This window comes from Macaca nemestrina, chromosome 12, assembly GCF_043159975.1.
Source record: "Macaca nemestrina isolate mMacNem1 chromosome 12, mMacNem.hap1, whole genome shotgun sequence".
NCBI lineage: Eukaryota > Metazoa > Chordata > Mammalia > Primates > Cercopithecidae > Macaca > Macaca nemestrina.
Window position 1 is genome coordinate 93,421,773 of NC_092136.1, and position 14,329 is coordinate 93,436,101.

The 14,329-nt window shown below is 41.6% G+C and overlaps 1 protein-coding gene across 18 annotated transcripts in view; it reads right to left on the reverse strand.

Moving 5' to 3' along the window:
• LOC105484354 (uncharacterized) overlaps window positions 1-14,329 on the reverse strand; it is a 350,064-nt gene that overhangs the window by 184,000 nt on the left and 151,735 nt on the right. The window contains exon 4 of one of the 18 annotated variants that reach the window (XR_011610983.1): window positions 3,816-3,997. The exons of 15 other annotated variants lie outside the window; for them this stretch is intronic. The gene's annotated coding sequence lies outside the window, so the exon portion shown is untranslated. Of the gene's footprint in view, window positions 1-3,811; window positions 3,998-14,329 lie in introns of all 18 variants that reach the window. 2 more of the 18 variants (XR_003018651.2, XR_011610985.1) reach the window with 2 other exon arrangements.

A 14,329-nucleotide genomic window follows, 5' to 3' on the forward strand; every position in this document is an offset into this window, starting at 1 on the left:
GATATTGCTACAGAGCCAAGCACATAAACAGTGGAACTGTCCTGGACAGGGCACAGACTAGTATACCAGTTTCCTGAGGCTGCCATAATTATCACTGGATGGCTTAAAACAAGAAATGTATTAGTTCTGAAGGTCAGAAGTCTGAAATGAAGGAATAGGCAATGCCATGCTCCCTCTGGAAGCTGTAGGGGAGAACTCGTTCTTCACTGCTTCCAGCTTCTGGTGGCTTTGCATTCCCTGGCTTGTGGCCACATCATTCCGACCTCTGCCTCCATCTTGACAGATGCCTTCTCCTCTTGGCACACTGCCTTCTCTTCTGTGTCAAATCTCCCTCTGCTTCTCTCTTATAAGAATATCTGTGACAGCACTTAGGGCCTACAAAATAATCCACGATGATCTCATCTCAAGATCCTTACTTAGTCATATCTGCAAAGCCCCCTTTTCCAATTAACATTTATAGGTTCCAGGGATGTTCTAATCTAAGCACATCTTTGGGGCCACCATTTAGCCAACTATAGCTGGTTTGGGTATTGTTGAATTTGTGCATGACCTGCTGCACATGGTGCATACTGTACATTTCCACTGGGGAAACACAGCCCACCCTGTGTTTCTAAATAGCCTGAACAGCAGTGGACCAGATGACCTCAACTGAAGCAGGTTCCCTTGAGCACACACACTCAGAACCCCTGCTATGCCTCTCTACAGCCCAGAGGCCTGGGCTGCACAGGACCAGACTGCAATGGGCAGCATCAAGAAAGGAGAGCAGGCTAGCAGGTGACCTATGGGGTTAAGTGCAGATGCAGACTGTTCCCTTAGCCTTTCCCAGGGCTGATCTCCCAGATAATCTGGCAGACAATGCAGGAGCTTCCCCTTCCCCACCCCATACTCCCGTCCCTCACATGGCCTTAGTTGCAAAGCGATTACATTAATCTGTTTTCTGTTCAAATGTACCTTCCTCATCCCATCAAATGCTCAGTTTTAAATGTCCACATTTGAGAAAAGAAGCAAAACTATGCTACTGAAGTCCCTGTAAACCTAGCATTACCCTGCTAGTAACAACCTTTCCCCCAACAGCCCTCCCACTAACTTCAAAAACACCCAGCAAGTTTCCAGGCTTCATAACAGAATGGAGAAGGCACTTGGGTGATTTCACAAAGCAAGGATGTCATTTTGTGTTAGAGGTTGTCTTGCATGGTCAGAATACTCCTCACTGAATGAACCACAACGTGTAGGGGCCCTATGCTGTTACACTTCAGCCTTAAAGGGCTGACTATGCCAAAGGACCTCAGAGTATTGAAAATGGTAACATGCGGTAACAGGTATGGCTATGATAAAACAGGTACTCTCATCATTCAACTTTCTGGAAAGCAATTTAACAAATTCTCATTAAGCGGCTTAAAACTGTACACATCCTTTGACATTGTAATTCCATTTTCAGAACTCTACACTAAGGAATAAAGTGGAACAAAACTTAATGCTACATGGCAACATCATACCTGAGATAAAAAATGAAAAAGAAACTTTTCCAACAAAAGGGTATAATTAGACAAATTATGGTAGATTCATTTAAAAACTCTTATGCAGCCATTAAAAATGGCATCTGACAAAGAATTGTTAATAAAAATAACAACTACAATAATAACAGCTACTCCTTACACAGGCCAGTCACTAATCTGAGCTTTTTAGGTGTTCTGTACATATTAATCTTTGTATTTTGTATACCAACTCAAGGAGGCAAGTATTATTATTCCCATTTTACAGATCAGAAACAGAGGTATCGAGAGTTAAGGCACTTGCTCAAGGTTATTCTGCTAGTAAGGCACTAGGATTAGATCCCATAGAGTTTGGCTCCAGAGTCCATTGTCTAGAACCCCGTAGAAGGCTGAATAATGGCCCCAGAGAGGTCAGATCCTGTATCAGTCCATTTTCACACTGCTGATAAAGACACACCCGAGACTGGGTAATTTATAAAGAAAAAGAGGTTTAATGGACTCACAGTTCCATTGTGAGGCCTCCCCAATCACAATGGCGTGGAAGGCGAAAGGCACATCTTATATGGTGGCAGACAAGAGATGATGAGAACCAAGCAAAAGCGGTTTCCCCTTATAAAACTATCAGATCTTGTGAGACTTATTCATTACCACAAGAACAGTATGGGGAAAACTGCCCCCATGATTCAATTATCTCCCACCAGTTCCCTCCCACAACACGTGGGAATTATGGGAGCTACAATTCAAGATGAGATTTGGGTGGGGACACAGCCAAACCACATCAAGTCCCAACCCTGAAACCTGGAAATGTTATCTTATGTGGAAAAATGGTCTTTGTAGACGTGATTAAGTCAAGAATTGTGAGATAAAGCTGTATTCCTGATTATCTAGACTGGACCTAAATTCACATGTCCTTTAAGGCAGATTACACACACACACACACACAGACGCACACTGTGAAAACTGATGCAGATATACAAATGACAAGACCACGTGCCAAGGAATGCTGGCAGCACCAGCGGCTGGGAGAGCAAGGAGTGGAACGGATTCTCCCCTAGAGTCTGTGCACATGAAGCACGGTTCTGCCGATACCTTGATTTCAGACTTCTGGCCTCCAAAACTATGAGAATAAATTTGTTATTTTAAGCCACCCCGTTTGTGGAAATGTATTACAGCAGCAACAGGAAACTAATACAAGTCCATGTTGCTCTCAACACAAGAAAAAGTATTCATATATTAAATGGAATAAGAAGAAACAAAATTTATACACAATGATCCTAATTATGCATATAAAAATACATGCAAATACAACAAAATGTTTACAGTGATTATCTCTGAAGAAGGATTATGGGTAATTTTCAGCATTATGCCTTCTGCTATTTACCCAAATTTCTACAATTAGTCTGAATTATTTTTACAAAGAAAAGAAAGTTATTTTTAAAGTAGGAATCCATGATATTTCTGCAACTCTAACTTAAAGAAGATTACAAATCAAGAGGTCCAGAACTCAGTGGGAATTTTCCTAATTCAATCTCAGAGCAACATTGACAAATTTAGTAACCTGGATACATGCCATTCTCTAAATGACTCCACTCAACCCTTGGTCTCTTGAAAACCTGTTGGTCTTCAGACTCTGGCAGGAACATGATGTGGCTGAAGAAGTTTCAGGCTTCTTTGAAGAGGATAACCTGAGAAGGTAAATATTTTCCTGCTTATCTACCCATACAAGAGACGGAATGAGAGATTTTTATGCATTCCCAGAGCTCATCCAGCCCAAAGCCTGTGGCCACATGCCAAAACCAAAATCACCAGTTAATCAACATGTAAATGTTTGATTTCTCTGCAGGTGACTTCACAGAATGAAACATCAAATCAAACACTGACCTAATCTTCTTACAAAAGTCCTGACTCCAAGGCTATTCTGTCACAAAACCCTCCTGCTATCATCTGCCCAGGCAGCCACCAGACCACAGGCCAATTTTACTGTATCAACATAATGTCCTTTGATTAAACATATTCATACAAATAGTACATTAACATTTCCCCCAATGTATGGGCAGTACTGGATCAAAACACAAAGATGTGCTTTTCTGTTTTGCATGGTGGCGAAGAGAAGAGTCACTGGATCCCTCCAAAATGGGGCCAGGTCAGAGCAGGGGCACAGGAAATGCATGTTAAATGATTTTATTCAGTCCCCCTGTACAGCACAGTGAGTTAGGGCAGTGGGTGAGGAAACCACAGTGTAGGGTTTGTCCTTCAGTCCAGGTTTTTCTAAGTATGTTTTTGCATTCTTCATGCAGTCTATCAATATGTACAAGTACCTACTAAACATGAAGCACTAAGAGAAAGTTGTCTCACGCTGTAACAGATCATGTCTTCAACATGCTACACTCTCAGATGATGCAGCTGGGCAAATGGACATCTTTACTGATCTTCAGCAGTCTGGATCACAGAGCTGCCAGCACTGGCAAAATGTTGAGAGGAAGACCTAAACAGGCCTGGCAGAGCTTTGAAAGTGAGCAAAACAAAAAACAAATGATTTAGCACTGTGTACCTTCCTGCACACCATTCACATAACAGTTCTAATTTCAGTAACTACTTCATTAATGTCTGTACCTCCCACTTAATCATCTATTCCATATAAACAGTATAATTAACACTTTCCCCAACTCTGGTTTTTTTTTTTTTCACTTGCTATTGTATTACCCAACCTAGCAGTGTCTAACTTTAAGAAGTACTCACTACATATCTGAGGTATAAATTAATGCAAGAATGAATATAGGTCATCAGTTTCCTCATCTGTAAAAATGAAAAGGCCATACTATGTGATTATTTCCCAAAGAAAATTCCAAGAAACCTAATTTTATGAGTTATGCCAAAAAAAGAAGGTTCACAAGTTATTCAGCTTCGGAAATGCAACATTCTATAGCCTCCCATTCCCCTTAAAGATTCACAATATACACCTTATACAATAAAAGATCTTGAAAATCCTTCAGTCAAAAACGTATTTGAGCATTCCCAAATCTAGCTGACCACAGATGCCCGTTCATCAACACTTAAACTGATATCACAGAGAACAAACGTTCTAAGGAAACCATGGGAAAAACTAACCCAAACTCTTTATTTGTTAAAAAAGAAAAATGTATTAAGTCCTTGCAATGATGATGATGCTGATGATGATGAAAATAGCTAACATTTAATGAGTGATTAGCTGTGCCACACACGGTACTTGGTGCTCCTGCCCACCAAGATAAATATGAAACCTGGCCCACAGTCTACAATCTACTGGATGAGATCATTGCACACAATTATAACCAGTACTAGCTGAATATACACACGTGTGCATTTATACACACGTACACACCTATACATGTGTAGATGTATACAAATGTGTGAATATGCACACACACAGGGGGAGGGAGAGGTGGTGGTGAAGACGAATGTTCCGGGTAGAGGGCGCATGGAGCCAAGATATGGAAAGCAAGAGAATCTAGAGCATGCAGATGAATGATGGGCAGTTTAGTCTTACCCACTGGTTTTTGAAGTGTGGCCCAAGACCCTTTCTGGGAGTCCCGTAAGGTCAAAACTCTCTTCAGCTGTGTTGACACTTACATTGCTGGTGCAAAAGCAATGGCAGGTAAAACAACTGGTGGCTTAGCATAAATCAAGGCAGTGGCATCTCACTGTATCAGTGGTCATTATATTCTCTACTGCCACACACACAACTATTTTTTAAGTCAATTTTACCTAAGAGTGTCCTTGATGAAGCAGTAAAATTATTAATTTTATTAAATACTGATTCTTGAGCACACATCTTTTTAATATCCCATGTAACAAAATGTTAACCACTTAATCAGCACTTCTGCTGCAGGCCAGAGTACGGTGGTTGGCTTCAGGAAGAAAAAGTACCTGTGTGACTGAGCTGCAGGCTTAGCCACTGTTTTTCACAGAACATCATCTTTCCTTGAAAGAATGACTGAGAAAAACTATGATTACTCAGATTTGTGTATTTATAGACACTTTGTCAAAAATAAATACAGTGAGCCTGCTATTTCAAGGAAAACTGACGGTATTTGTTGCTAAACACAAATTTTGGGCTTTCAAGCAGAAATTAAAACTTTGGGGCTGGGTGCGGTGGCTCACACAGTGTAATCCCAGCACTTTGGGAGGCTGAGGCGGGCAGATCACCTGAGATCAGGAGTTCAAGGCCAGCCTGGCGAACATGGTGAAACCCTGTCTCTACTAAAAGTACAAAAATAAGCGTGGTGGTGGGTGTCAGTAATCCCAGCTATTCGGGAGGCTGAGGCATGAGAATCGCTTGAACCCGGGAAGCGGAGGTTGCAGTGAGCTGCGATCGTGGCACTACACTCCAGCCTGGGGGACAGAGACTCTGTCTCAAAACCAATGAAACTTTGGCCGGGTGCGGTGGCTTAGGCCTGTAATCCCAGCAGTTTGGGAGGCGGAGGCGAGTGGATCACGAGGTCAGGAGATTGAGACCATCCTGGCTAACATGGTGAAACTCCATGTCTACCAAAAATTCAAAAAAAATTAGCCAGGCATAGTGGCGGGCGCCGGTAATCCCAGCTACTCGGGAGGCTGAGGCAGGGGAACAGCGTGAACCCAGGGGCCAGAGCTTGCAGTGAGCTGAGACCGCGCTACTGCACTCCAGCCTGGGTGACAGAGCAAGACTCGTCTTAAAAAAAAAAGAAAAAAGAAACTTTGTAAAACTTATATCCAGTATTTGGAGCTTTAGAGCATCTCAATACTTAAAGACTTTTCAGATGAGAATGGCAATGACATTAACAAATGTGACATGTTGATATTTTTCTAAATGGTGGTATTAAATGTGATATTTTGATATTTTCCAAATGACTAATGATGCATGATGTTACAAAATGATGCATAAAAGATCCTTTCAAGGTATGTGATAGGACAACGGACTTTAATGTAACAGCATTATGAAAAGTTCATTGATTGGTTTAAGATTCTATGTTGCAACAAACCTTTACAGCTGGTCAAAAGTTCTGATAGAGTTTCAAAGACCCTCCACAATTAACTGAAAGGGCTATTAAAACACTCCTCCCTTTTCTAACTACACGTCTGTGTAAGGCTGGATTTTCTCCATATAGTTCAACCAACACAACACACTGCAACAGAATGAATGCAAAAGCATTTATGAGACTCCAGCTGTCTTCCATTAAGACAGACATTCAAGAGATTTGGGAAAAAGCAAAACAATGTCACTCTTCTCGCTAAATGTTTGTGCTTTGGAAATATTTATTTTTCATTAAAAATGTTCCTTTATGTTATCACATATCATATAATGGGTTTATTGTTATATTTAAACAAGTTTAATAAATATTTTTACATTTCTTTAATTTCAATTTCTAACACAGTAAATATTGCTAGATACAATCTACATAAACAAAAGCTCTTTGGGGAATCTCACTAATTTTTAAGAGTTATGTAAAGGGGTCCTGAAACCAATTCTGCAGAACTGCTGATCTCGTGTCATAGGGGGCAGGCGAAGGGAGGGGGACACCATTGGTCTCCAACACTGGGATGGGGCATTCAGAGCTGATCTTCACGAACCTATGAAGGGTGCTGAGTACCAAAATGGTATGGACAGATATGCCTTTTAGAAAAAGCAAGGACAGCATAAAAGTGCCTCTGCTCTATGAACATATGATTCTGAAAACAAGTAAGTATAAGAAGTCAAACTGTAGGGCGTTGAAGGTCCCTTATTACAACCTAAAAAATGAAATACAAATTTCTATAAAAGAGCAGGAAGAGAAGAATATTAAAATGTAATGATTTAAGAAAGAAGAAAAGCAGGGTCTTGCCAAATAGAACTACAACCAAATGGAATTCTGCAAAATGAGGGAAATCATTAGTGACAAAGTGCAGGGCTTTAAACTTCTAAAGATGCCAGAATCAAGATGCATTTCAGGCAAGTCTGGAAAATAAAAATAAAGGAGTCAGCAAAGAGCAATAAACTACAGCAGTAAAGAAGGAAAATGAATAAAGCCCAGAAAAGACGAACAAAAGCAGTTAGAAATAAAAAGTAGTGACGAGAGAAAATTGGTTCCTATTTCCAGAGCATGGACTCTATCCAATCAGCATGAACTCCACCACTGGAGGTGGGAAGAGAAGGAGCAGGAAACACTTTCAGAGCAAAGTAGACCTCTGCAGAGCTTGGACGAGCAGACCCACTGAGCAATGACCTCACCTAGGTAAAACTGGGTTATGCCAATCAAGAACAGAGGCCATATAGAAGAGACAAAAGACAACTTATTAAAAATGGCTCAAAGCCAGGTGCAGTGGCCCATGCCTGTAATCCCAACACTTTGGGAGGCCGAGGCAGGCAATTTACTACAGCCCAGGAATTTGAGACCAGCCTGGGCAACATGGTGAAACCCTGTCTCTACCAAAAAAAAAAAAAAAAAAGTTAGCTGGGCATAGTGGCACATGCCTATAGTCTCAGCTACTCAGAAGGCCAAGGCAGGAGGATCGTTTGAGCCCAGAAGCTCAAGGCTGCAGTGAGCTATGATTGCACTGCTGTACTTTAGCCTAGGCAACAGAATGAGACCCTGACTCAAAAATGGGGGAAAAAAAAAAGTTGCTCACAAGGAGCTTACAAACAGCCATCATTTTCTAAGACAAAAAAAGCAATTATGGGAATGTAAATTAGTACAACCACTATGGAAAACAGTGTGGAGATTCCTTAAAGAACTAAAAGCAGGGCCACCATTTTATCCAGCAGCCCCACAACCCCAGTATCTACCCAGAGGAAACGAAGTCATTATATGAAAAAGATACTTGCACATGCATGTTTACAGCAGCACAATTCGCGTTTGTAAAAATATGAAACCAGCCCAAATGCCCATCAATCAAAGAGTGGATAAAGAAACTGTGCTCTCTCTCTCTATATATATATCATGAAAGACTAGTCACTCATAAAAAAGAATGAAATAATGGCATTTACAGCAACCTGGCTGGAACTGGAGACCATTATTCTAAGTGAAGTAACTCAGGAATGGAAAACCAAACATCCTAACTTCTCACTCGTAATTGGGAGCTAAGCTATGAGGATGCAAAGGCATAGGAACGATGCATAAGAGTGGACTTTGGGGACTTGGTGGGAAAAGGATGGGAGCGGAGTGAGGGATAAAAGACTATACAGAGTACAGTGTACACTGCTCAGGTGATCAGTGCACCAAAATCTCAGAAATCACCACTATATAACTTATTCATGTAACCAAACACTACCTCTTCCCCAAAAACCTACTGGAATAAAACAAAAAAAAGCAATTAAAAGAGTAGTTACAACTAAATGAGAAGGAGGTCCTATAGAGAACTCCAAACGGGAGAACTTGGCGAGTTTCTCAAACTCTCTGGACTACAGTTTCCTCTTCCATAAAATGGGGAGTCCACCACCTACTTGACAGGGTTGGTGCAAGCATCATGGACTCTGGCGAAGGGCAGATGCTCAACAAATGAAAGCTGCAATTATTATCACTGTAGTTATGACCGCAGGGCCAAAGCAGGACCTACAGTTGTCACTGCACTAGTCTAGGCCTGAAAGCTCTCCAAGGTGAAATATTAAGGTTTCAACAATCACCAATGTGTGAACGTAGGAAGGAATTTGAATAGCTTTGGCCTTATGACTATAGTCACTCTGCTGATGAAAAAACTGTCCTTGACCAACCAAGGCCCGGATCTAAGTGGAAAGGCACACTGCCAAGCACAAGGAGATCCAAGAAATAAGATTTTAAAAAAACAAAGTCACTTTTCCTGAACAGCCAACACTGCCATGCCCGGACCTTTTACACACTATTATCTCCCAAGTGTCAAAAGCAGACCAGATGTAGGCTTGTATGCTGTTACCACCCACCTCCAACCCCACTGCACCCCACCACCATCTTATGGACCAGGAAGCTGTCTCAGGCCTGAATTGCAAAGAAGTGGTGTAGTCAGGGCCTCTACCTCTTGATCTGGGGCTCAGGACTCCTTCACTACCACACTGCCCAGCCCACAAGGACTAAGAGCCTGCCCAACAGATGTAAGCCAGCAGCTCTTCATCTAGTAGAGCAGCACACTGGGAATTCACAGATTAAAAAACAAAAACAGGCCACTGCAGTGGCTCACGCCTGCAATCCCAGCACTTTGGGAGGCCGAGTTGGACAGATCACTTGAGGTCAGGAATTTAAGACTAGCCTGGCCAACATGGTGAAACCCCATCTCTACTAAAAATACAAAAAATTAACCAGGTATCGTGGCAGACACCGGTATTCCCAGCTACTAGGGAGACTGAGGCAGGAGAATCGCTTAACTCCAGGAGGCAGAGGATGCAGTGAACCAAGATTACACCACTGCACTCCAGCCTGGGCGACATAGCAAGACTCCATCTCAAAAAAGGACAAAAACAAAAAGCCCACTCAAAAGACTTTGACACACCCACAGAAATAAACATGTCCAATTAAAAAAAAAAAAAAAAACATGCTTTCTAGAAAGGTAAGACAGGAGGAAGAAAGGATTATTTTGACAGGGATAGACAATTAAGCAAAAAATGAGACCGCTCCCTTCCTTCACCTCCCATAGCTAATCAAACACCCAGTTAGGTTTTCCCTGATTGGCATGCCAGACGCTGCCCCAGGGACTGAGGATGCAAGCCAGCCTTTGTGCCCCTGAAGTCAGCAAGGAACTACAGCAGATCCTCAAATAGCATCATTGCATTATAACGTTGATAAAAAGAAAAAAAAATCAATTCCCAGCTGGAGCCACTGTCTGTGTGGAGTTTGCACATTCTCTCCATGTCTGTGTGGGTTTTCTCTGGGTACTCTGGTTTCCTCTTACAAACTTTACAAATACCTAACTCCAACATCCCAAAGATGTTGGAGTTAGGCATTTGTGTGTCTAACGGTCCCCATCGGAGTGGGTGTGAGCGCATCTTGGGATGAAACTGCGTCCTACCCAGGGTGCACTTATCACCTTGTGCCCTGAGCTGCTGGGAGAGGCTCCAGCCACATGCTCTTCTGCACTGGAATAAGCAGGTTAGAAAATGGATAAATGAATGGATACAAATTATTATCAAACAAAAATTCATAAAGTATAATCATACAAATGCAGGACATTAACAATGTGGTCTGAAAGTGCTTAATGAGCTGCCATATTCGTAATTGTTTTTAAACTGCATGGTGGGAGGAGATGTCCCTGGTAATTTTCACTGTGCAAACATGTATTCCTTGATTTAACCTGCCACCACGACCACCCTCACTCACTGATCCACCAAAAACTGGATCAATAATGATCTCACCTGTTATTAATTTTTCTTAAATGTATGTATAGCTCCCATTTACTTCAATGTTTAGTACTGGAAGTGTTCGGGGTCTTTATTTTGAAGTTTGGTGATATTTTTGTGCCAGAAATATGCAATAGGAATTTAACTCGTTTATATCAATTAGCCTTCATAAAATTGGTTTCATTATACATGGTTTCACTTCAAGTCAGTTTCTGAGAACCCACGTGTGACGTTAAATGAGGACTTAGTGTACAGTCACTCACCATATAATGATGTTCTGGTCAACAAAGGACTGCATATATGACAGTAGTCCTCTAAGATTATAATGGAGCTGAAAAATTCCTATTGTCTAATGATGTCATGGCCACCATAAAACCATAGCACAAAGCATTACTCTGCGTGATGTGATGCTGGCATAAGCACATCTACTGCACTGCCACACGAAGAGTGTACAATGGTGTCCCAGGCCTTCACATTCACTTACCACTCAGTCACTGAATTACTGAAAGCAGTTTCCAGTCCTGAAAGCTCCATTCATGGCAAGTACCCTATACAGGCATACATTTTTCAGAAGTTTTATACGGTATTTTTATTGTACCTTTTATATGTTTAGATACACAAATGCTTACCATTGTGTTATAACTGCCTACAGTATCCAGTATAGCAACATGCTATACAGGTTTGCAGCCTAGGAGCAAAAGGCTATAACCACATTGTCTAGGTTTGTAGCAGGCCATACCATCTAGGTTTGTGTAAGCACACTCGACGATATTCACACAACAAAACTGCCTAATGATGCATTTCTCGGGGTGTATCCCTGTCATTAAGTGGGGCACTGACCGTATATCTTGGTAGCTCCAGTAAGTACTGTGAAAGGGTAGTACAATACAATACAGAGCAATACAGGGTACTATGGGGGCAGGTCATGAAAGGGCCTAACTAAGTCTAAAAGGCCAAATGCAAAGGCCCTGAGGTGTTTCAAAGCCTGGCACATCTAGAAGCTGAAAGGCAGTAGGGCAGGAGGACGGTCAGCAGGCGCCTGAGAGATGTGGGGAAACCAGATTACACAGGGCCTTATGACCAGACTTTATACTCAACTAAGAGCATGGGACTCATCAACAGAGAAGAATCATCCGACTTGCATTTTATAAGCCTATTGTGGCTGCACTGTGGGGGCTGGAACACTAGCATTCTCTGTGACCCTGGGCCAGCTTCTCAAATTCTCTGAGCTTCAGTTCCCTCTTTTGTAAAATAAGGATAAGCATAATGGTACCTACTATATAGGTTGTTGTGGGAGATAAATAAGTCAATATATGTGAAGACCTTAGCAATGTTAGCCTTTTTTTGTGTGTGAAACTATTACACACAAACACAAGTTTCACAAAATAAAACTCAAACTTACTATATGTAATTTACTCGAATGTCTTCCATTCTACCATTTTTTTTATTTTGTTAAATGATGGGGGGAAAACCCTAAATTAATTTCAGAATGAGGTAACATGGGTCATGACGTGCAGCTAGAAATGGCTTAGACTTGGGTGACAGCAATGGAAGAGAGGGGAATAGAGTTGCCAGGATTTGGTGGATGATCAGATAGAGGTGATAAGGGAGAGAGAGATACCAAAGATGCTCTCAAGCCTCTGGATTGATGACAGTGCCAATTTTGAGATGGGGGGGGCCAGGAGGAAGAGCAGGTTTGTCTGTGAGAGGAAGGAAGACTGGGCTCCTCAGTGGAAGAGGATTTGGGTGGAGGTGACAAAAGGAACCTTCGCTTATATACTTTCCCAACCAAGACACTATGCAGAGAGATTTCACATCAGAATCGTAGTTATTAAAAAAGAATGCATTTTCCCAGACTGCTCCATGAGGGGGACAGCCTTTCTGAACCAAGCACAGCAGCAAGTGACTGAGAGAGGACTCTGGGATTTGGGGCTCCCGCCAAATGTCTTTCGTTATTTGACCAATATAAAGCACTAATCACTTTTAATTAGAGTCCATTTGGCCATCTGTTTCCTCTACTAACCAAGCTGCTTCGGGGCAGGGACCGCCTGGTTTCATCAATCTCTTTATTCCCCAGACCTCCTTTGCATACTGCCCCACATGCTGCCTGTAGTAGGTGCTCAACAAGCATCTGCTGAATGAATGGACATGACTCCACATGATGGAACTCCTGAGAAGGCCATTTCCAGTGCACAAAATCAAAGTGGAGAAAATGGGAGGAGGGATGCAGAATCTGTTAGGAGAATTCTGATCACTGAGGGCTGTAGGCCAGTGGTTCACGGCAAAAATGAGTCTGCAAAGAAAATGCTAAACTCTGGAATGGGCAATGGGCGTGGGTCATCAATATAATGATTAGAAACATTAAGCAGATCTGGGAAGGAATCAGGAAGACAAAGGAAAAATAAAACAGGATGAGGCTATATAATATATAAATAAATAAAATTTGGTCTCTTCCAAAGATCGCCCTAAGTGTTTAACTCCTGACATCAATTCCCTTGCTATATTTTTCCATCAGCTCTATACCTCCAAGAAGCCTCCCCATTTTCAATCCTCTGCCACCCTCCAAAATCCAGCTGCCTCACATATTACTTTTTTCCATACGTACATGATTTATTTCCCTAATAAACAAACAGGAATGGTGTTACATAACTTCTTATCCACTCCACTGCCACCCCTTGCACAGAGGAGGCACTCAACAGTATATTCAATAGCTGATTAACTGATTTTGGCATTCACATTTTCTAGTCTCATTCCCTTTAGTTGCGAATGGTTTACTGAAGGTATCGTTTTTAATAGCAACAGCTGCATTTGTTCAGCATCTACCACACACCAGACATAGCTGAAGACTTTAAACACATCATCTCCTATAATCCTCCATCTGCAGGGTTGGGGTAATTATCCCATTTTACAGACTTCAAGATTGAGGCTCAAAGAGATAACACAGTTAAATAAGTGGCAACACTGGCATTCAAACCCAAGGCTACTTAACTCCAAGGCCAAACAAATGAATCATTACTCTAAAATTTTGGCACCATTATCCCTGGCACAGAAACACGAAGAAAAGCTCACCTGACCTGGAGGCAGTACTCTCTGCGCCCCAAAATATAATTAAAACTCAACTCAGAGAAAGCTTTTTTTAGGTTTGGAAAGGCCACAATTTATCAAGAGCCATTCATTCATTTCCTGCAAATACACCGGTCAGGTCAAGCAACTCTGTGATTTTAAAAAGTGGAGCGTGTAATTGGCATCATTTGTTTCTGAAAGAATGTTTAACTTATGCTAAGAAAACCAATGATGTTCAGAACAATCAGATCATTAGTGACAGGTAGTTAGTAAAATAATCACAAAATGCTAAAGCCTCCACATCTCCTATGCTACAGTCCCCCCAAGCTTCCATGTTCATTATTTTATTGGATCATCTCTGACTGTGAGGTAATTACTTGTATACCACTGTATACATGAGGAAAAAATTAGAGTAAGGGAAGTTCAATGAGTTAATGAAGGTCATGTCTGTTACTCAGGATCCTTGGTTGTAAGT